The sequence below is a fragment of the Thermobia domestica genome, chromosome 4 (assembly GCF_964235325.1).
Source record: "Thermobia domestica chromosome 4, izTheDome1.hap1.1, whole genome shotgun sequence".
Lineage (NCBI taxonomy): Eukaryota > Metazoa > Arthropoda > Insecta > Zygentoma > Lepismatidae > Thermobia > Thermobia domestica.
Window position 1 is genome coordinate 90717484 of NC_137457.1, and position 23394 is coordinate 90740877.

A 23394-nucleotide genomic window follows, 5' to 3' on the forward strand; every position below is an offset into this window, starting at 1 on the left:
CTTGAACCCGACAGCCCCTAAATACGCCACTGAAGACAATTCTGTTACCATGATCCTCCACAGCATTGTTTTTCAACTTCATAAATATTTTGAGTATCGCTTATATATATATATATATATATATATATATATATATATATATATATATATAGAATATGGGAAAGGTCTTACCCGTCCCCCCCAATGTTGAAGACAGATTTGCGCCTATGGGGTGTACCATCCACAAGTTTCTCTTACTGTACATTACAACGATAAAATATGGTAAAATAATGTTCACCTATTGTGTAAAAAGTCTGTCCCTTCCGAAATATTGTAATACCAGTGCAAGAAACGCTGGAACACGACACACACGTCATTTGCACTTGTATATACGTACCTACTAACGATAAAATATAAACGCTTTTTCCTTTCCTGCTGAAACCCGGGAAAGGACAACACATCTTTAATCATTTTGCAGCTAACTCCGTAAGTTGCAAAATCCCCTTGGAGTTATTTAGCAAAGATTGTAGAATTTCTCATATCAATATGTACTATTAATTTGTAACTTCATACAACAGCTGGAGAGGAACGAATCCAAAGGTTAGTCTAGTGGAAAATACCCCAGAAGTTCAGAATTGCCACCGGAATATCATGTAAGAATTTTTTATTATCTAGGTTTTAGTTTTATGTATTTCACACCGTATGAAACAAAAATATAAAAAGGAATATTTCTGTGTTACTCTATTTAAATACAGAAGAATCTTAACAGATAGAGAGGCAATTTGTAGCCACTATTATTATACTAGGGTATCTTCTCTATGCCCGTTGTTTTTAGAAAAATGAAATTCTATATTATTTTCTAAAGTTCCTAAACATATTGATTTATACAGGACACTCACTCCCTGCGATAGTATTCTTGGCCTAGACGAGTGAACATGTTAAATGTGGGGTAAAAAGATTTGGGACACTCGGTCCAATATTCAATTCGAGACGAAACAGAGACTGGGTTGGTAACGTCTCGAATTATAAATTAGTCGCCTTCTCGTCTCGACACATCTAGTCTGTCTCATCTCTGTAAAAGACGATACCAACCCAGTCTCTGTTTCGGTATCGTCTGCTTCATACGGCATCGAGTCTGGCTCACCTCTGTTGGTAGCCATACTTGTGTATTTTTCTTCCGCAGGCTGTATATAATTGCTGAGTGTATGGCTACCAACAGTATATAGCTATGAAGATGACAACACTGTAACTCGGAAGATTTCCTGGAAGGGCAAGAACTAATATTTGGGTTCGCAGAATTTAAAATCTCAATAAAGCTTTGTATTACTTCTAGAAGCACCAGTTGATGTTTAGTGGAAGTAGAGTACGAATTACATTTATTTTATACTTCATTTTAGTATTTTAGATAATGTTTTGCTAGCAGCAGTATTTAAATTATTTTCAATTCTTTTAGAAATGACATAGTGGGTCCAGATAATATCATTGAAAATATTCTCTATAAAGTGCTGGAGGGCCTTTAAGCAGAACGAGAATGAATTGAAAAGGTCTTGAGAGGGGTAGGGAAATCCCTGCCCGTGAGCAGCACATCTGTTCGCAAAGATCAAATTGGAACCGACACACTTCAATGTAACAAACAATGTTCGTTACTCTTGATCTAAAATTAAGCGTGAAATTGAAAGCAATCATCCAACTTCTATTGCTTTTCTGTGTACATATGGACTTTTTAGTTTTTGAGTACCATATTTCATTAGATGTTCATGAAGAAAAATTTATATGTTATCTTATGACTATGAGAATTGAAAAACCAGTTGTAAAATGCATAAGATCCCCGATATTTATTAGAATATGCCAACTCACGTAGCCATAAATCCAACTTTTTCTGCTTGTTGATTGCTGAAGCCATAAACGATAGTGTGATGATCTGTATAAAATTCCTCTAAATTTTAGGAACATTTTCCCGAAGGTCTGCTTTCACAGTTATCCTAAGGAACTTATTAGAACATGCTGTTGTTCGGTGGACGAAGGGTTTATTTTCCAAAGTTTTCACACGCAGGAAAGTTTACAAACCAGTGACGTATGGCACGTTCATTCAGCTGTCTTGGACCAAATGCACTATCTGAATTTCGCTGGTAGATATAAGGTATGTTCTTGAAGAAAATACCAATCGCATTTAGGTTTACCATGACGCGCCTTCACGATTCTGTTCAATGACAAGGGGCTGCATTGGCTCAGTGATGAAGCATCACCCCTGGTTCGTGCGGTCTTTACTTGAATCCAAGCTCGCGCCAATTGGGCTTTTGTGGTGAACAAGCCTCGTGAATTCTGCCGTTTCTTTCCACTTTCTTGCCGTTGAACGATCCGCAGTGATAATTTCTCCTCGACACCCAAAGATATGATGTACCACCTCCACCATAAAACATTATCATATCAGCACCTTTTGCGGGTGGATGGTGGTATTGGAAACCATGTTCCTGGAGTGATCACGATCCAACTACTGTCCTGACCGTTTTCGATTGTTGTCTAAGGTCCTGATTGTTTACAATTGCAGATCTACTTTTCACAATCTAATGCAGGAAAACTTCTCGGTTATTCCATACACTCAAAGAATGGCTTACCTTTTAAGGGCTATATTAGCCGATGTCAACTCATGTAGCTATGAATCCAACTTTTTCTACTTGCTGATTGTGTGGAACCTCGAACAATAGTGTCATGATCTGTAACAAATTCGTTTACAATTTTAGGAATAATCTTCCGAAGATCTGCTTTCACAGTCATCCTAAGGAGCTCATCAGAACATGCTGTTGGTCGGTGGACGCTGGGTTTAGTTTTCAATGTTTTCAGTGGCACGAAAGTTTACAAACCACTACCATATAGTGTGTTCATTCACCACTTTTTGAGCAAATGCAGTTTTGTATTTCGCGGCTAGATGTGAAGAATATTTTAACTTGAACTCTTGAACAAAATACCATTCACATTTATGCGTTCTCCATGATGTATTTTCGCACGATCCTGTTCAACGGCAAAGGACCGCGTGGCTCAGTGATAGAGCATGCACTTTTGGGCGTGAGCAAAGGTAGCATGTAGTTATACGAGAATGAGAACGCATTTTGAGAGTATCTGGGAAGTGTGTCGGACATCTTGAGCTTCGTTCCGTAGCTCTTTGCGTGAGCCTAATGCAAATTTTGTATTTTAAGTATTTTGTGATAGTCGACGTAGTTATAATTACTTGTTTCATTATTTACGTTACGTTGATAAGGCTCTTGTAGACTGGGCTGAATTGTTGCTAATCGCCTATTTCAGCGTTCTTTATAACTCGCACACAGTGACACACCAACGGGGTCCAACTTGTCTGGACCCCCCTCAAAACATCCTAAGTCTATATATATTTGCACACTTTGTCAATAAAACTATATTTTTTCAACATGGAAATGGTTGATGTAGCATGAAAATTTGATTTTACACTTCATCTGTACTCTTTCTCTTATAAGAGACCGCTGTGGTTCAGTGGCAGAGCGTTCACTTCTGGTGCATGGGGTCCCTGGTTCGATCTCCGCCCACGCCAAGTGAACATTTGGTGGACAAACACTGTGTACGTGGACTTTCTCGGGGTTATCCTGTTTCCTCCCACTTTCTTCATTCCATAATTTCTTTCATTCCTCACCATCATTGTGTTTCCTTTAGCCTACCCGGCATACACGTGGGATGTAAAGCTGAAAGATTTCATGTTTTCTTTTTATTATTATTACTACTATTATTATTATTATTATTATTATTATTATTATTATTATTATTATTATTATTATTATTATTATTATTATTTGTTTGTTCGATAGAAGTGTTGACGGAACTACACTGAAACCCTTCCGGTGTAGCTACAGGAGATATAAACCGACAGACTAAGAATCTAAACTATCTTAATGCGTTCAGCCTCTTCCACCGAAAATTGTCCCGGGACCATATCCATCAGAAGTGCGGGCTCTAGGTTTTTACGCCAGCAGGAAGACCATGGGCGTTACTAAAGAGGAACTACTTCCAACTAGCAACTGCTCATTAAAGGAGGAGAGGTAGTATTATTACTATCATTACAAATTGATTAATATTATTACTTTATTATTATTAATATAATAATAACAATAATAATAATAATAATAATAATAATAATAATAATAATAATAATAATAATGTACAGGTGTTATAAAGGTTAGTTGTAGCCCAAGCCAACAAACCAGTATACGGCACTGTTATATACTAGTTTTCCTAATTCATAATCCTTTGTTCCGACGCGCTACTCCGTTTGCCTTAGTCAAGCTTAAGGCTGTGTCCAACACTCGGAATGCGATGGGATTTCCCTATATAATAACATGGCATATTTCTTTCCAAAATATTATGAAAACTATTTATTTTATACATTTAAAAAAATCGTCCAAATGTTTGTTAGTATTAATATTGCATGTTCACTTTTACTTTTTCTTGCAAGGGTAATATTGAAGGGTGCTAATAAAAAAATAATTTTCTTCCATTTTATGGTCTTTATGTTGCAACAACGCTGATAGGAGGCTAAGCCGGTAGTTTCTTTCATTCTCTGTCCCACGCTAGGTCACGTGCGTGAACTTTGGGTTGTTCCCGCAGAAGAAGATACCAATGGAATGCAGATTGACAGCAGATAAGAGAAAAGTCAGTTTTCTCTCTCTTCATAGATCATAAAGATTTCATTGATTCTGCGTACACATGTCGGCGAATCGTTACCTGTAGAGGCATATTGGAACTAACGACGTAGTGGACGGCATATTAGAACGTTTTAGAAAAATTATCTGTGTTCCTTTCAAATGAGGGTAGTGTTGATCTTATACAAATAGTTCTGAACTGTATATTGAACTGAATAGCAAACACGCCGGGAATTCAACTCGGGTCTCCCGCAACAAAGCGCATACACTATCCACATAGCCCCGAGAAGCTCCATGGAGCTTGAAACCGGAAGAGTGAAATTGTTTTACCTTTTCCTGTTTCCGTAGAGAGATGTAGGTGAAGATGGCATTTTTCTTGAGATGCTCAATCGATTTTGGAAAACTGTCATTATCTACTACTAATTTAGTTTTATTACCAAATTGAACAAAAAATCCCAGGATCCATCTGGTGAAGACAACAACAGCAAACATCAGCTCTTACCTCTCAGATGGATCCTGGATTTCTGCGATGGCAGTTTTTCTGAAATAAACTCTGAATTTCTTAACATATTTATTTAACCTTCTTCTTATGATCTCGTGTTGAGACGTTCCAATGCTGGTACTGGAATCTTTCAAATGAATCAGTGACAGATCATCTGTTCCAGACACGTTTCTTCTCAATGAATTTTTAAAGTTAATTTTTATCCGAATTTAATAATTAAAGTGCCAAATGAAAGCTTATCAACTGGGGATTAAAATGCAGTAAATATATTTTGTGTAGGATCCCATTGTAAGTAATTAGATGTAAGTTTTTATGATTTTAAAAATCATAAAAGCCTATGCGCAAAACACCCTGCCCAATCTCACTTTAGAACTGTATTTGCGCTAACCTTCTGTGTTAAATAATATTTGTCAAAGTACTGGGAGGGGGAAAAGTGCGCTAAGAAATTTTGTTTGTATACTATTGGTGATGATCCATTTATCAGTCAGTTTCTATTTCCTTCAATGCATTGTTCCCTTTTCATCTTCGACTACTATATAGCAAAACTCATTTTTGGCCATTTATTGTTATGATCGTAATTTTTTAATTTTGTTTCATTTTTTTCCCAATGGTGCATTTATCAGTCAGTTTCAATTTTCTTCGATGGGTCGTTCTTTGTATCTTCGGCTACTATTAGTAAAACCCTTTTTTGTGCCGTATATCTTTCGGATCTTCATTTTAATTTTTTTCATTATATTTGACCCGACGATACATTTGTCAGTCCGTTTCAATTTTCTTCGATGGATCGTTCCTATTTTCACGTTCGACTACTATATATTAAAGCTATTTTCTTGCAGTTTATCGTTCCGATTGTAATTTTTTAAGTTTTCGTTCCATTTTAACGTGCAATTAACTAACAAACTCTATGGCCTATGGAACCCGGAGGTTCATGCCACGTTCACAAAAGCTCTCCACTGACTTCTATCCTTGCATCTTGTAAATTTTATAAATTTGACTGAAGCCTACGAAGGTCGCATAAGTATATACGGTGTAAAATATAATTTTTGAAAATCAACAAATGTTTATTAACAAGTAAAAGAATGACTTTTTTCCTACACGTTGAATGACAAATAACGTGTTAGTTCCTTTCAACAACAGGTGATAGATAATAACGACGCTTCGAAACAGTAATGTATATATCGCAATCTTTATATGGTTTTAAAATAAATGTTCTTTTTGTACTCAATATTATAAATAACACTTGAAATAGAATATGAAAAGTGAGCACAAGATTAATAACATGGCCCTCGTCACAAGTTCGAGTTTGCAACATAGGTTTGAAGATTAACAAAACTAAATATTTATTTAAATTTTGCCTCTTATGCCGGAATGGTACCGTATAACCTCCTTTCCGATTTACATATATTTTTAAAATAATTTAGTTACAACATTATATAAATTGATACCTAAATAGAAGATGTGAATTACATAAGCTTACTTCTTACCTGCGAAAATAAAAACTGAGTGGAAATCGGTACAGCACGGTTGATTTCCGGCTCTAGTAGAACAACAATTGCCCACCCGATGGCAGCACACTTTAGACACAGGCTAGTATATAATAGATTATCTCTCTCTGTGTGCAGAGTTTTAATCATTGTGCTCTTACAATTATTTGTACATAATAATAAATATAAATACATTTATTGGGACTATTACGTTATATAATATATCTTTCTCCTCTCTCTTTAAAAATTCTAACCTTTACCTACAAAAGGAATAGTCCACAATAAATGAAAAGAATAATAGTTGATCAAGAAATAAATGTCTCTAATTACAGTTTCCCAGTTTCTTACAAATATACTTTGAACCTCTTACTGAATATTGCCAATCCCTACATCCCTTTACAATATGTTGGAATAATATAGTATACTTTATGCAAAAAATATATAAGCGACAGACAATTTCTAAAATTATAACAAGGAAAGAAATACATATTAAGTTTCATTATTATTTCCAATAGAAGGTTTTACATGGTTAATATGATGTTTAATCGCAACACTAGGTTGGTCACATTTCTTTAACAAAGGGTGTTTAAGATTGGTATTAATAACCTCAGATGGCCCATAAAATAAGAGGGTTACTTTGGTGTGTAATGTTTCGTTAATGAAACCTTTTGAAACTTTCTGACTAATACCTTTTGAAATTCAGAACAATTACAAGGTTCTCTGTTTTTACTTTATCATTTCTCCTTTCTACGCCATGCCTTATTAATATTGATGATGACTCATCTCAACTTCTCATCTTTATCCTGTGTTTTGGCTATCACATCAAAATCTATTCCCCACAACACATCAAGAGGTGTATAAAGTTTTCTTCCAAGAAACAGCTCGGAGGGCTAGTATCACGTACTCTCGCTTTTACTGATGTTTAAGGTAAACTGGATTCTGTCCAACAGTTCCGCCCAGTTATTTTGATGTTCATTAACATAAACACGCAACATATTCTTGAGGACTCTCTTCACTCTCTCACAAAGGTTACTGCTAGGATTGTACGGCGCTATACTCACATCCTGGATACCTAAACTGAAGAAAATTGCTCATTGAAACCTTGTAACGTTATTCAAGTGATGCATCGCAATCACATTTGACATCATTTGTATTGTACAAAAATACGGCTGAACAATTTAGTAAATTATAATATACAGTCTCTGGTTTCGATAAACGTGCTGCTTTTGTTAAAATATAATCCACCGTTTTAAATTTATAGACTATCCCTATTGATATCTATCATACAACTGCAAATTTTGAATAATTATTTGGATATTATACTGTACATATGGTTATCTTTTGATAAAGAAGGTATTTCGTGACCAGTAAGTAAAACTTTGGGAAAGTGACACAATATATTCCAAAACCTATTATGTTTATTGAAATCTACGGTTGTATAATAACTCACTGAACTGAGGGACAGGTACTCCAGGTCGTGCTCTGTGATACAATTTTTGAATTAGCTACCGATGTCTTTCGATATGTTATCTGCCATACCACAGGAGTAGATTTTTCCAACTGCACCATATAGTTAATCCGAAAACCTTAAATAGAAGTATCATCATGGACATAAGAGAAGATCAATTTAGACTGGAACACACTTTTATCACAATATTGATGTATGATAACATAATTGAATGCCGAAACATTGAACAGCGTCATCAGCAAAATTTTCTCGAAGACAGAATAAATATTATAGGGCAGAGTGAAAAACATCCAATGTCTTTTATCGTTTATGTATCGTTTATGTAATATATTAAATAAATATCAAATACATAAGTTGAAACATTTGAATTCTCTGGACATGTAATTGCTTTTAGAATTGAGTAGTATTGAGCAGTCGTACGTCGTGTTTTCTGGATACCGGCTCCTTATAATTAAGAATATTAATCATGTAGTAATTGGTGTTTTGGCGTTATGATCATTACTAATACCTCTTTTTCAATATGTGAACATTTCTTCAATTATTTTTTTACGGGTCGTAGTGCATGTATTTTCTGCATTTTTCTAAATTTTGAATGAGGTTGTTTCGATGCTTAAACCAGAAGTCGCATATCCTAATTAATAATCCTAAACTTCCTTCATATTTCCGACGCTGTGGAGGTGTATACAAATAATTATTTTTTTCCATGGGAGTTTAATGAACATTTGGTCGAATACAATGCTTGTTAATGTTTTATATTACCATTGTTTCCTACAACTTTGTCAAGTGTGATTCTTTGAGCTTATTCGATTCTGAAAGCTGCTTAGAATAATCTAGTTGCGTGAGGAAGATACACTATTATCCTCCCAACTCATAGTAACAGGTGGGACAGGTACTGATTTCTCAATGTTCAATCTCGGTCCTCTGTAGGTATTAAAGCAAACTTCGACGACTAACGGCTAATATGCTGTGGACATTCTCCACATTCATATACAATCGCTGTTACAGTACCTAGCGATCCATTACCGAGACCACCTTTGATGCATAAATTTGTTCGTAACCGACAAAATCACAAGTTGCGGATATCACAAGTTTCTGGTACAAGTTGCGGATTTTTCTTCCATTGCATCCTTACCGCTGCAAGGCACTTTGGTAGGTTCGATGAGAGTAATGCGTTTACCGAGTTCACTTATCCTGCGCTGATTATATGATTTCAGGCTTTTGCAATGGTGAGAAAAGGCAAACACTATACGTATTTTTTTTTATTTCCTTCGAACTGAGGGATGATATCCCATGTGTCGCCAAAATATTAAAGTCTTCAACACTGGATATGATGTGTAACGGACGATCTAAGACGTCTCTGAAATTCTTTTAGACTTAATTACTTGCACTTTGTCGAAAGCACATTTTGAGTTCGAATGTTTTTCAAAATTTCGGCATAACACCTTGCTCATTTGTAAATTCAGTTCTTTGAATCAGCAGAAGGGGGCGTATTTATCACTAGTTGAAACCGGCGGATATTACCAAAGTGACAAACACATCGTCCTTGGAAGCTGATGTTTTATCAGTTACATTTGCCTTGCTGACATCTTGAATGAGTAGCTTCTAGTAGCTTATATCCTGCCACTGAAAATTCGAACAGTTCAAGAACTTTCTTCAACATACATTCCTGGAAACTCTTCAAACTCGGTCCATGAAAACTAGAGATGCATAAAAGCCGGCTTTTTTGAATCGATGTTTTTTCACATAAAAATCCGTCTTTTTGGAAAAAACGAGAGTTTTGGAAATTTTGGCTTTTTTCGTTTTCATGATTTTTCTATGTAAATAGCTTTCTTATGGTATATTCTATAGTTAGATAAGAATTCCATGATCTAAATGCCATATTTCGCTCTAAAATCCAGCATCGAGATGGATGGAGCACATGTTTTACGAATTATATCTAACATGAAGAATGTAGTATTAGAGGGCAATTTTAGAGGCTATTTAACTTTTTTTTGACTTTTGAGTTATCGACATTTTTTCTTCTCGGGATCATTTCAGTTTATCGTCTGTGTTTCATTTCTGAGAGCTTAGTATTCTGGCTTCTAGCGCAAAAGTTAAACTTACGTTTTTCTATATATTCGTCAAAGCGTACATTTTTCAATATATCCGTCTAACAGTACTTCCACATGTCTGTTATACTGTAGCTGTGCAACGATTTAGCAATAATTTTCCGGATACAACCTAAAATACTAATTTATACAAATAATCAGTAGCGGATTTAGAAACGTACTTTGGGACGGGTTTCTCTGATTGTTTCGTTTTCTAAAATGTCCTAATTTTATTTGGGAGGTGCTTGAAGTTTATTAGTACAGGCATAACTAATATACTATTTCGTTTCGTTTATATATTTAGCGATAATCTTCCGGATACAACCTTGAAGATCATTTTATACTGAGAACCAGTGGTGGATTTAGAAAAGTATTTTGGGAGGTTTTTTTCTTACTAATGTTTAGTTTTTCTAAACATTCGTAATTTTTATTTGACGTGAGCTTAAAGTTTATGAGTAAAGGCATAACTAATAGATATTTCGTTTGTTTTAGACATTCCGTAATTTTGGGGAACAAGCTTCAGTCCGAAAGACCGCCCCCTAACCTTCGCAAAACCGTCACTGCTGGTAATTAGTAATAATAACGATTTAAATGCAATAAGAAAGGAGTCGGCCAACTCACAGTACACGCACTATTTCTACTTCACAGATGGAATGAAGAAAAGCCTTGTCATAATGGTCGAATGCTGAGTTGAATCCCGGACTTCCCGATAGAAGCGCAAAAGCTTCACTCAGTCATGTTTGTTGTGCAGTTGTATTTATCTTAACTTAAATATATTCCGTAGTCTTTTTTTTGTGGTGGTGGGGTGGGGAGAGTTCCATAATGATATGAAGGGTGTAAGCCGAGAACTTGGTAACTAACACATTTTTAATTGCTGAATTATGCAGCACCAGATAGACCGCAACGCATACCGCTTCGTTTAATCCTTCATGTATAGTCTTATGTGAAAAATCAGTTTTCCGACTTTCAAAATGGATTGTGCAGCAGAAAATCTAATTTCTTAAAATAGTAAAATTATGGATTGAAATGCTCTTTCCTCACACCCTTCTTATGTTGAATCCCTCTTGTTAAAAATACAGAAAACTTGAGGACTGAGTAAACCGTGATGGTGCTTGTATATAACTGTAGAATTTCAAGAATATACAAAAGCAAAATCTCTAGATGTGCAGCCTTTAAGTGTATCATATAAATCTAACGAGGGAACCTATCCAAGTGCAACTCTGAATTCGAGTCGAGCCTATGGTCGTTGGATACCTTGTCTCAAAAGAACATAAAACGAAAAGTGATACATCCTTGATCGCAACCGTTGCAGAGATATAAACGTGAAAAGTTAGAAATTAAGCTCCATACTATACATTACAAAGTCAGCTTCCGGGTCAGATTTTTCGGAAACGGTCAGGTAAGGAACCTCGGCGAATACATATCAAATTAGTCTTGGGAGCCCACCACCTTTTGAATGAAAAAAATGTTGCCCCCGGGGCACTCGCAGGGTCCCAGGCGGGGTCCAACTCAAAATTGGCAAATGGAACCGGGGATTCAAGTAGCATATTGTATGAAAGCTATTGTTAAATAAAAGAAGATAGAACAAATCTCAACTCTCTATGATGACCCTGTGCAAACGGGCAACTGGTCAAAATGTCAATACAACCTACATCAGACAATACATGGCCACTCTTCTAAATCCGTTAAGTTGAGATTTGTTCTATCTTCTTTTATTTAACATGCTCCGAACACATGAGAGAAGATGTTTCAGGGATATAATGGACACAAGAATGGCTGTTTGAAACACTTGCATGCTCTTTTTGCCTCGACACAACATACTACTAATTGTATTGTACATTATATCTAATGCAGCATTTTGTTCTTCTAGCCGGATTCCGTATCCCTTTTTAGTTGGCAGATCTGAAGCTGATGGAACATATGTGTTTATAATATCAAACCAATCATTAACGGTTCCAATAAAATTTGCCAACTGAGGCCCATAACGGTTCTCAGCCAACTGAGGACCATCTCCAGGTTTAAAGTGATGAAGGGCTGCTGCAAGAGTGTGCGACATCAATTCTGCGGCTCTTCTTACATTCATCCTTTCCGTACCTTCACAATTTATGTCATTTTCGGTTAATTTATAACAAGTTTTAATGTCATGACTATCACACTGGATAAGCGCATTTACTGGGTCTTTGGTCACATAACTGGCATCAGGAAAGATGAAACCTGTATCCAGAAACCAATTCCGAATTAATTTTAATAGGTGCGGTGCATCTGCGAAAAAGTATATATTTTCCTGTGTTCTTGTATTATAAGCCCAAGTTCACTCAATGCTTATCCCGTATTCCTTCCATAAACCTTAATTACCTCCACCCATATCGCACACACATGCTATGACTCTGTAGCCTATATCTGATAGCCGAAGAATTAAATTGTCGAGAATACTTTTAGACATGTTTTGATCAAATTTCACATTGGCTAATTGTTTCCAATTTTTGAACAAACCTCTGGCCATTACAGTTTGCATTCTTGAATAAGGGTCTATAATTTCATCTTTCAACTGGTCGTACTCATAAGCGCTTTTAACTTTCATCTCGTCAAACTGTAGAACTGTAAGTTTTTCAGTTTCTTGATAATTAAATCCAGCTACTTTCATCATACATAAAATATGTTCCAATATACCTTTCTCGCTTCTGATATTGATTTTTGAAGCCCATTTCTGTAAAGTTACAGTCCAGGTAGTGGATAGTGTAGTTTTTGTCTAAGGTATACGTACGTTTTTTTGCCTAGGTACCTTAGCGTAAAGGCTACAGAAATGTCTTCATCAGTCCACCTAATACGCTTTTGTTTCTTTGTTAGCATCTTAATTCGGTTATCAGTAAAAATCCCTCTCAGTCCCGATACAAGTTTTTCGTGAACCACGCGAAGAGAATTATTTTTACTTCTACACTGAAGGAGTTCTTTTCGCAAATCTGAAAGTGCTGTTCTTTTACGAGTTAATTTCCTTTCTGTTGTTTCAAGTTTACTTTTTAATATTTTGTTATTCATTTTCTCCTGTAAAAGTTGATGTTTTAATTCATCTATTTGTTTTTGAAGGAAAATAGAAGTATCATCTACTGTAGTTTCTTCTGTATTGACCATAGAAGCATCTAGAGAGTCTATTTCTTCCTTGGACTGCAGTAAAGTTGCTACAACTTTTCTATGGTCTCTTATTGCTTTTCTTTTCGCGCGGTCTTCAGATTGTTTTTCTTTATATACATCTTAAACTACCCCCAAATTAACTGAAGGTACGGCATCTTTTTTTTTTAGTTTCATGACGAGAGACAGCCCTGATAATTCGTTTTTTAGATCTTTTTCGAAGTCATTGGAAACAAAATGCTCCGAACACACTTTACACGAATCTGGATTCCACTTGCCATCACGCCTACAACGTTGAGCCTACTGTCTTCGTAGTTCTGCATCTATGGGGAATTTAAAATGTTTGACATGTTTTTTCAGATCATCTTTTTTCGTTTTCACTATTGTTGCTTACTGCGACAGTACACCTTCTACCAGGCATATTAAAAACTTTTGCAAGTACTATAGAATGCAGCTAATTAAAAACTAAATTTTCACATCACCACAGAAGTATATATTAAAAAATCACTTTACATTCGATGCACGAAATTCCAAATATGAATATAACAAATTGATTCCAGGAAAAACTATAATAATAATAAATAAATATATCACAACTAAAAAACACTACACTGTAAAAATGAAATAACCAAGAAAATGGCCCAAGTGTTCACTGACAGGAACAGCTGAAAAAAATATGTTGGCTTACGATATAGAATCAAATTAAATTTCCTTTCGAACACACACACACACACACACACAAACAAAAAACACTTGTCACACAAGCTTGTCAAACAATTAACATTCTTTTGCACCCCTCATGTGTCTTCAAAGCGTTGGGTCTACATGTGACGTATTTACGATTTTCACCGACCCCTCCGAACGAAAACCGAAGTGTTTCGAGGCAACCTGTTTTCTAGTAATCTTGATATGTACGTACTAAATTTGTAATTTAATACCTCAGTTTTAGCGTACTGATCATGATACGTTGGCCTTTAAATTTTACATGGAAAGGAAGAACAGGATTTTTCCGTTTATTGTTTTGCATTTACAGTAATGACGGGATTTTCCCGATGGCTAGGGCGGTAGTTTCTCAATTTAAGGAATTTACTGACCAGACTTCATTAAGCTTATGGGACCTCTTCCAGCATAACCCCGTTGTTGCATAATAACACGAAGGCGAAACACACTTATTTCTGTCAATATGTAATATAAATACATAAAGCAAAATATCTAAATCCAGAAAACCTGGTTTAAACCAAAAACCTATAGTTTAACGAGTTTTTGGCATTTTCAAAAACAACTATCTTTCTTGCCAACCTTGCTTACTTTTGTATGTAGGAGGTTTAAAAAATCTTATTATATACATTGGTTAATCCTTTGGAATTCATAATGTAAAAATGTTGAGAAGTAAAACTGTTTGAAATATGTTTTCGAAATTCATGGTTTATTTTCAAGGTTTTATATTATTATCGTCATCAACCACGAATTAAATGACTTTTTGTGTTATAGAGAAGCGAAACAAAATCTGGTTTATGAATTTAAAGCAGAATTTTAAAAAAATCGCAAAATTTCCCAAGCAAAAAAGCGAAGCAGAAAAAAACCGAGTTTTTTCTTAAAAAAAAGCCGGTTTTTTCCTTGCCCTTGCATCTCTAATGAAGACATTTGAACTTGTTTAGAGGTGAAAGTGGAATATTGCCGACAATATTTACAGCAAAACATTGAGTAGGACCAACGGTGATATGTGAATTATCCCCAAAGACTGCACTATTTTTTTAAAACAGAATCACAATTTATAGTATTTTTGCTTGATCCTACTATACAAAAACAGTTCGAATTTGTGGTCTTCTAGTACTGCTGTGCATGTCTATCGCCTGGTTCAAAATATCCATGACGACATTTTGTTCTTTGCTTTATTGACAATTGTAATATAAATGATCTGCACACTTTGTAGAAATGCTTCGAATTGCTCCACAAAATACCAGCTTACATCTGCTGGGTTATCTCACGAAAGTTTTATTAGTGGTCTATTAGTGGTTTCCAATTTTCTTTTAACATCCAAATTAAAATCTAACAAGTCCTTCCATTTGTGATCTAATAAGAATGTTATGAACATGGTAGGACATACAAACTGATTCATCATATCTTAACATCTGACAACCTGAGCAAAAAGCTTTAGTTCATCCATGTAGTGCATTAGGTTATTGATAAGGTGTAGGTCAGTGTTCAGGCAATCACTAAAAATTTCGATAGATATTTCCTTGATGTCGCCGTTCATTAAAAAAAATTATCCTTGCGTGGTTGAAATGTGTTTTAAATGTTGTTGAGAACGTCTTCCAGGAATCATCGATGTCGATCTTCGTCGAATTTGTTTCTTCAATTTTTTGTCCCCCAGACGACCCCATCTCCTAGTTCTTTACTCAAATAATATTCATGACCGTCCTTATCACTCACTTGTACTCACTTGAGTCACCATAGCCTTCTATCTTGGAGGCGGATGTTTCGAAATGCTTCCCGACGACTTGGAAATCCTGTTTGTTATTAAATTTAGAATTAGGCGTTATGAGTATGATGTACAATATACACTGAAAAAGGATTATGGCTGTTTGTTACTTAAATTTAGAATTATTGGTTCTGAGTATGATGTACAGTATGCATTGAAGAAGGATTGTGGCTATTTGTTACTTAAATAAGGAAATATGGGTTCTGAGTATGATGTACAGTATGCACTGAAGAAGGATTGCGGCAGAAGTCAGTTATGCCATTCATTTTTGAATCATGGTAAGATACTTCGAAATGACGTTATATATTTCTTCGTTTTCTGAAATTTTCAAGTTCATATCTACCTAACATTTTATTTGTAAAATTCAGGCCTCTAGTTATCACCTTTTGACCGTATGAATCATTTTGAAACATTTTGCTTCATTTTACTAAATTATAAACGCGTAGTGTGTATCATATCACCAGGGACGAGCGAGGAAGAGGATCCATTCGTTATATCTCCCATTAATTTTAAGATGAAAATGAAACAAAACTACCTATAGAAAATGATATAGCTATTTTCGCATAATATTTTTAACGCATGAATATGTCTCCAAAACTTAAATGTTAATTTACGTAACTAGAAATCATATTATTTTCACTTCAGTGAGAATAGTTCGACAAAAACTATGACTTGTTTCTTCTGGTGCGACTTAGACAGTATTAACTATACCTTAAGGAAAATTCTTAATAACTGACAGTTCGAAAATACATGCAAGTTTCAAATTAGGATTTAAATTACGTCATTAGATTATTAATGTCAGCAACAGAAGGACCAATTGTGGAGGTAGTTACAAGAATAAAAATAAGATATAATGTGTTGCAATTGTAACTGCCAGAGATGACATGGTTGCATAGTCCGAGAATATTCTTATATATAAAAGAGTGCTTAAAGAAAACAATTGAATTGGCAGTAGAGAATATATCTTTTGTTTTTCAGATTGTTTTTCTTGTGAGCTTTGAGCTCATTAACGAAATCACTGGTTTAATTATTAAAACAATGCACCTATTACACAATATAATAGTGTCATCCTGGGTTTTATTCCTTACAACGTCGTCTGGAATATAGCATTAATAGAGCACTTGGAGTAAATCCTGTTTTCTTGCATTAGTTCATGGTACATCTTATATTGCCTTTCTTGCTAGTGTTTAATAAACGCACCAAAAATGCTTATAAGTTACTTTTGGGGATTTCCCACTGCTCTTCTGATTCGGCAAAACTGTAAGCGTGAATACAGAAGGAACAGGCACTTTTACGGTAATAGTAAACATGTATTTCGCATCGTATTTGGTGTGTAAAAGTGTATGTTTTTGTTGGAAAATGTTAAGATACGTAACTCAAAGTGTATGAGAATTTCTAAATGCACAAGAGCAAAAGTGAACTGGATCATAATTGCAACAGAGATGAAGATGCCCACCAAAATCCAGAAGTTCTACTGAGCCAAATCCAGCAATCTTTAAGTATCAATACTACTACCAGTATATTGAAATTCCATCATGTATACTTAAATATCAAGAACTGAATGTAATGTATTAAAGATCGTGACATTAAATGTCGGTGCTGAATTGTTACTCTGTTGACGACTGTAACTCAGACTTGTTTTCAGGTTTCCACTAGCTGTCCTTCTAGTACCATTCAAAATAAACTGAAGAAATTATACAATAAAGATGTTTTCCTTACAGCATATGGCCCCCAAAATTCGGTTCAAAATCATACACATGCCTACATTCTCTGAAAGAATCTTAGTTAACCAATTCCTCTTAAAATGGAGCGTCATGTTAGAGCTCTCCATCTTACATATCCTACATAATGCTCTCAGATGCAATGGGTGACTGGGTATAAAATAACAAAACTTCTGGCATTCACATAACATCATTACAGACAATTTAAAATATTCAAACATTCTCAGACTATGTTATCTGACATTACACATAGCAAAACAAATAACGTTTGATATTTCTTGAACCGAAACTAAAATACTTTTAATTAATAAGAATAAAATAGTAAGAACCCTTGACAATAGATATGTTTTAAATTGGTGCTACCATGGATTCCACACGAGAACCAAAATGAATATTTAGAGTGGTATGTATTACAAGAAATATTTCCACTTTCGATTAAAAGTTTCTGACATGAGTGACGAACAAAATGGAACAATCTACAGAAAAAAGTAGTTATCTTTAATCTTTGGAAGAAGGGAATATCGTTTTACTAAAATATCAGTAACTACTGTTCACAGCTGCTGCAAGGAAAATCTGGTTTTTCCACTGAAATATAATATAAAAGTCTGCAGAAGATATTTACATGCCGTCGAGAAGGAGAGAAGATAGCACACGAGCTTATCTAGTTTTATTTATTGCAAGAATAAGCTAAGTATATTTCATGAAGTGTACCACGTTATTAATTTTCACAGGAATTTATGTACTAAATTCACGAATACTCAAACAGCAGTGGCGGCTGGTACTATATGTTGCATGGTTGTGCAACCGGATATTTTTTTAAATACTAAAAATATTTTTAAGTGTTAAAGTAGTGTATCAGTAAAAAATAAACCTTTGCTCTTGAGCGCAAAACAGTATTGATGCATTTCTGAAAAAAGTCAATTAAAAAACGGAAAGAAAGAGAGAGAGATTTACCTTTCCAGTGGCAGCGAACGTTGCCACTGGAAGCAGTAACATTGAGCATATGGCAGCGAGCTCCTATCTCTTAACATGGGGAAGTGGATTTATTCTTGCAACGCTCCTATCTTCCCGTATTGGTTCCTTACGGTTGCATTTTTTCCGCAACTGGTCAGCTTCTGTAATAGTTACGAATTCCTCCGCTTAGCAGCGCTTGAATCAGTTGATAGGGTGAGGAAGATACAGACGCGTGGAAGAAAGGAGTTATTCACAAAACATAAACTCGCAAAGAACAAATATAAGTCTGGTGGTAGCAGGGACGGATCCAGGCTGAAAGTTTGGGGGGCGGTCGTTCGAAGTCAATAGATTTTATTTAACATTTATAATACAAAGGTGAAAATTCTTGGGATAAGATTTATTAAAAAAAAAAATCCTATTCTTGGGGGGAAGGGGGGTCAATCGAGTCTCCAAGAAGAAAATGTCTTACTACGGGTCTAATTCCTAGCTCTGTGTCCTTCGTGCACATGATTCCGTGTTCGATTTCCGGCGGAGAGCATAAATTAATATCAAATCATTCACTTCCAATACTCATCTGTCTTCTTTAGCCTAATTTGCTGGAATGTTAAACTTTTTTTTTTATTTTCAAAGGAAAACATCTTAGATTTCATGCTTCTTTACAGACAAAAAAATACGTGGTTCCTGAAAATGGACTTTTTATTCCGTATATTTATACAAAGAAATGCTAACAAAATGCGTATTGTCGGAGGAGAGAGGTGTTTCTGGACCCCAAAGAAAATAAAGCGGAAAATATTTGCGGTAGCGATGCTTTCTGTTCAGAGAAACTTGGCGAGCAGCATTTCAGATTTCAATAAAGTCATAGAAAAATTTGAAGCCCGAAAGATCGAAGAAAGACCTTCCATTCTAAAATAATGCATAGTTTATATAATTAAATAATTTTGTTTAACTGCGTGCATGCAATTTTCTTGCTTTTTTTTCTTCTTTTCGGATTAACGCCATCATTCATGGCTTACAGCACATACTATATATTCGATTTATCTCGTGTCCAATAACATGAGTGTAGAGGTTTTGTATATAAATAGTGTATAAACGTACATTGATAGTGGTTGTTTGAAAAAAAGGAAATAGCTTATATATTAAATTAATATTCGAGAAATAATTTAATCAATAATATACAAATAGAGCTTAAAAGACTTTCCTCTTCATATTTCCTGAATATTTCTTGGATAGGACTCAAGAATGCTGGGGGAGGGGAACACTTGCGCGTACCTACATACCTTTGATATTGCAACATTGCAACCGGTGCTTGTACAGACCACGAGCCGCTACTGTCAAACAGTATAATTTTCACCAACGAAGAAACTTCTACGTCTTATTAATATTGAGATGTAACTGCATTGCTGCCAAATAATAAACAATACTGAAGAGAATGTAAATGGTCAATATTGCATCATGATCAACTTATACTTGCAGTATGAGGCTACCATACAACTACCGGTGTTAGAGAATTGGTGGAAATCTCTAGTAGAATAAACTAAGAATAATATGTGCAAATTCTATATAAAGTATTACTCGGTTCAGTACGTGCATTGTATGCTGTGGATGAACTTCCTGTTATGAGAATTATGTAAAACAATAAATAGGTAAACACGCCATGCCACATTATGACCTGGTTAGATAAACACCATGATGTTAGGAAGTTACATTCACTTGTAAGCGCACCGGATATTAACGTTATTATCATATTTGTAGTTTAATGACGAGGGGATGGGATCCATGCTATGAACTCTTCAATTAATCTGTGATACACAATGTTTAAGCGATGTGGAAAAGAATAAGAAATCGGGTTTGTGCTTACAAGGGGATAATCAGAACTTTGCCGTTTCAACTCGTTAACGTTCAAGATAATAAGGGACGTTCAGAGTCTAGTAATATAAGAATACTATCTGTGGACTGAAGTTGATTAAACATGGAACCAGTGACACTGGAACGGGGAATGCAGAAAGTGTTCTTTAGATATGTCTGAATTGTACGGTACAATACTAAATGAGAACATTTTAAAATCACACGGAACCAAATGAAAAATGCATAAATACTTCAATGTAGTATTAGTTAATGCCAAATTTCGCACAAATTTAGGTGAAAAGCAAAGAATAAGCATTCATTTTAATAAATAAAAATAATATCCCGGACAAAGCAACATTGCTTCTTTATTTTTATATCTCTGATTTTGGTTGAAAAAGCTTCGGACGCAAAAGTATCGTAGGCCTATACTATGTTGACACTCTGGAGAAAATTAAATAAATTGACACATATTCACCTACGTTTCTGTTGATTGAGATTATGTTCTTCATAAATCATTACCAAAGCAGTCCATAGTTCGAGCAGGATGACCTTTTATAGTTGCGAAAAAGATGTTGGAATAATTGCACAATTATACATTTTGTCTCGTAAGTAATTCATACACAACATGCAGGTCATCCGTGTGAAAAAGAAAAAAACATAATGTGTAACAGAGAAGACCAGGTGTACATTGATCTCACGGACAGCAGCTTCAATAACTCTGTAGACCAAAATATTCATTTGGTTTAGCATTTATCACATGAAAAAGTAGTTCGTGGGAGAAAGAGTGATAGAAATATTGTGTTGTTCATTTTTTTAAACCATCAAAACTTAAAGTATTTTTCCAGAGTAATGAGAGAAGACTCGCACGGGAGCACATAAAATATAAACATTTAGTCTCACACATTTGCTGGAGGCATATTCTAATTGAATAGCACACATTTTCGATGGTACATGTCATTCAGCTTTGTATTGTATGGTATGTACTGCATGTTATCTTTGTGTTTGAACAACAATTCACTTTCTTTATTGTACGTTGTCTTTACATGTACTATGTACAGGACAGAGATAAAAAATGAGTATTATTATAGCACCTACGTTTCACTTTAGAGAAGACCATTGATGCATTCACATTTTAGTTCGCAATAGAATACACAGCCTTGCTTTGATAAATACATCTGTTTCCAGACCAACAAACAGCGCTGGAGTTTCAGTCACAAGCTTGATAATCCTTTCTACAGACAGTGTGTTGCAAGGAAAGTTGATAATATCCACTTGATGAACCTCGAGAGGAATTTTCCCTTTGAACATCTTATTGATCTAACTGCTTCGAATGTTTCGTGTTATAGGTGGCTCGGTATCCTAGGAATTGTTCCAATTGATTAAATCGATGCTCTAGGGTTTATTGAAGGGGTCTTGAACTTGCTAATATGCTTGCTTCCTTCTTTCCGTCTGCCCTGGCGTTCAGAATTCTCCTCAATGCAAGTTCCTGAACATGTCTTAGTTCGTGTTTTGACGATGGAAGCGAGTATGTTTTCAGGATGGCCAAAAAATCTATTTCTTTCAATAACCATGTCTACTATCTTCTTTAGTTCTTTGTTAACGTACTAAAACCGAGCAAATAGACTCAAGATACGCTTCGACGTCACCTCAAAGTGCGGTTTGAGTTTAATATAGAATCAAGTGGGAGCATGTACCTTTACGACAAATGTAGCAAGCATGTTCAGAATTTTAGACGGATTAGCTGCACCTACGTATTTGTCCAGGAACTCTGTAGGCAGCAGTTAACTATTCTGTGTGGGACAGTTTTCCAGGGTTCTTACTTTCCAAATATGTCGTAGATTGTCCACTTGCAATTGCTTGCCATATTTCGTAAACGTATTGTTTTCTGGAACTAAAAACTTTAGGGTTCAATGAGGGCAGAATTGTGTCAATAGTTTCGTAGAGAGTCACTGGTAGTTACTCGCACTTCTGGAGTTAAGATTCTATATGCCCAGAAAACGCGTAGGGTCCGGTCGTATGACCATCCAAATAATAATGGAGATGACGAACGTGTAGCTCATTTGTATGAATTAGACACTCTGTCCACTGTATCAGTCTACCCAAGTTCGTTTAAAGTTGTCTGATAACTCATATGCTATGTAAAGTATTCACCAAGGTTCCGTCGCAAACTACAGCCATTACATGCTCTCCTGAAAACACCTGCTTATCTAGCGTTTGTAATAGTCCTTCAACAATGGAAGTACTGGCCTCTGTCGATGGCGGGAAATGTCGCTATACAGAAAGACAAGTTCCTGCACTACAGACTCTTCTTCTTCTTTAACTAGAAATCGATGTATCTTTCCTCCTCTTTTCTTGACCGATCGCGTTGTTGCGCCTTCCATCAAATAGACTGCTCGCAGGATTCTCCACATTTGCACATTGTTTTCGAAAGTACTTTATGTTTCTCCTTCCTCTCTCCTTTTACTTTGCTCCTATCTACGACTTTTGAATAATCTTTTTCTGTTACGGTTCCCACATCTCTGAAGATCGTTGTCGCTAGTTGGGAATTATTTCTGTCTGATGTTGCAGTACGATCACAAGCTAATTAAAAATTCTATATTAGCCTAGTGATCGGAGTGGTAGGTTTGAGTTCGTGCAGCTATTCTTGTTTTTTTTTCGCTAGGATTAAACTCGTCATCATCAGTCATCTGAAAAAGTCACAGAAACTTCAATGTCTCCTTTACGTTCACTATCATCTTCCCTCCTGAACTTTGTTTCACCTTTCTTTTCCTTGTTTTTGTCTGTTCTCCTTCCCCTCTGTTTCCTCAGTATTTGTTTCATTTTTTCGTATTCAAGCCTCCAATGAGCATCCTTCTCATAGTACGCTGATCAGAAAGAAATTCTCTTTCCATCGGAGGGACTTTTCTAAATTTCTCACAAGTACAACTTTGGAAATCAGGACATTTGCACGCTGCAATGTCGAAGAGAGTATTTCGGGTATTTTCCAGAAACGCTTTACGGACTTGAAAGCTGATTCAGTGGTTTTCTTCACGCTCTTCACAAATTTGGATTACTTGTTGTGATACGACCGAATCATATCAGC